The 1,990-nt window shown below is 42.1% G+C and overlaps 1 pseudogene; it reads right to left on the bottom strand.

Annotated features, from left to right (window-relative positions):
- Positions 1–511: 511 nt before the first annotated feature.
- The window catches only part of LOC100464357, a 194,737-nt pseudogene continuing 193,258 nt past the window's right edge, over positions 512–1,990 (bottom strand).

Here is a 1,990-nt window from a genome sequence, read left to right on the forward strand (position 1 = left end):
AATTTCTGTTGCTTGAAATCTAAAATGCCCTAGCTAAACGTACTTAATTTTTTGTCTTCATTGGGCAATTAACCCATTTTTATTGTAGAAACAAACAAACACATAGGTAAAATGATTATTTCACTTAGTCCTACCATTCATAGTTAACTAGTTCCCACCAAGCATGTATCTTTCCAGATTTCTGTGGACATACACATGTATAAATACTTCTACAAAGATATGCACATACTATGAATATCTTGGTGTCAGTTTAAACGTGTATCTTATTTGACATGGATATAGGTCTGTGTCATTAAGACTGCATTACCTTCTGCTGTAGGGATACATCAAAATTTATTTAATCACTTGTCACTGGACACTTATGTTTCACTAATATTTACACATTGTAAACTCACCTAAAACATCTTTGCACTTTGTCTCTGGTACAATTATTTCCTTAGGATAAAGTCCTAGAAATGGAATTGCAAGGACTAAGAGAATCTGAGCATTTGTAAGGCTTTACACATTGTCTTTAGGGTGTGTTTCTTACATCTTGCTTCCAAACAAATTCCTCTGTGTCGCCAATTCCCAGTCTATAGCTTTCAGCTATATATGTCTTCAGGTGAAGACAGCCAGGACAACACAATCGACACTCCTGCCCAGCCTGTCAGCCTTTAGGGAGTTGAGAAGCTGAGGCCTGACCTGGAATTCAAATATTGTCTTGGCACCACGGGGGCAATATGGAATAGCCTTTCCTTGAGGGTTATTTTCACCAGAGATCCAGATGGGTGCAGTCCCTTTGCCGTATCTGAGAACCTGCTCTGGCTCAAGGGCTATTTTAGTTTTAAAGTTCTGGAAAATTTTATCTTCCTTGGATTCATGTTTTGCCATGGAATCCAATTCTCCCTCAGGTGCTTCACCCGGGCTCCCCATAATTTCTGATTCATTTTCTTTTTCAACAACTTCAGGTGTAGTCTCATCTTCTGTTTCTGCTACAGTTTCAAATTTTGGTTAAAGGAAGTTGTGGTCTGGAATTGTTCTGTCCAAATAATATAGCTGTGTATAAACAGGCTTATGCTCAGATCTCCCGTCTAGAGTCTGATGCTCTTTGCCGCAGTGACGGGCCATGTGACATCTGGAGCATGCTTTGGGGCCTAAACATCCACAAACCCCCAGAGATGAGCATTAGACCTGAGCTAAAGGCACAGAGACGACCCTGTCTCTGGAAGGGGATGCTCAGAAGATGGTCACAGGAGTAAATATTGTTTTTCCTAAGTAGCTGATTTCTAAAACGCACAGGGCAGCTCAGCACAGCGGCACCTAGCGGCAGAAGAGTTAGAGACGCCGGTGGAAGGCATGGGCGCAGGGGTGGGGGGTGAGGGGTGGGGGTGGAAGAGCTGCAGCACCAAGGCCAGCGCAGGGGCTAAAAGTCCTTAATTTTAAAACAGTGGAATTTAAAAGGAGTAGTGGCTAGAAGCATACTCTAAGGAAATGTTTCAGTCTACATTTTACTCTCCCACTCCCCCTGCTTGTGTTCCCTCTCTCGCTGGCTGTCTCTATCTCTGTCAAATAAATAAATAAAAAATAAAATAATCTGTAATAACAAGAAGAAAAGAAGTTGAAATTTGTCGTGGAAGTCATATATAAAAGCTGTCACAGGGGGCGCTTGGGGGGCTTAGTTGGTTAGGCATCTGCCTTCAGCTCAGGTTATGACCCCAGCATCCTGGGATCCAGCCTCACTTTGGGCTCCCTGCTGCGGGGGGGAGCCTCCTTCTCCCTCTCCCTCTGCCACTCTCCCTGCTTGTGCTCTCTCTGTCAAATAAATAAATAAAATCTTAAAAAAAAAAAAAAAAGCTGTCACAGGAAGCCACCAATAGAATCAAGTATTTTCTGAAGTACCCAGAGAGTCCTTTGCCCACATATAAAGGGGAGGTTCTCTACTGGTTATTTTTATCCAGCATATGCAATTTAAATATATTAAGGTTAGGTTGTTTATTTGGCAAGAATTTTT

The sequence above is a fragment of the Ailuropoda melanoleuca genome, chromosome 8 (assembly GCF_002007445.2).
Source record: "Ailuropoda melanoleuca isolate Jingjing chromosome 8, ASM200744v2, whole genome shotgun sequence".
NCBI classification, from domain to species: Eukaryota; Metazoa; Chordata; class Mammalia; order Carnivora; family Ursidae; genus Ailuropoda; species Ailuropoda melanoleuca.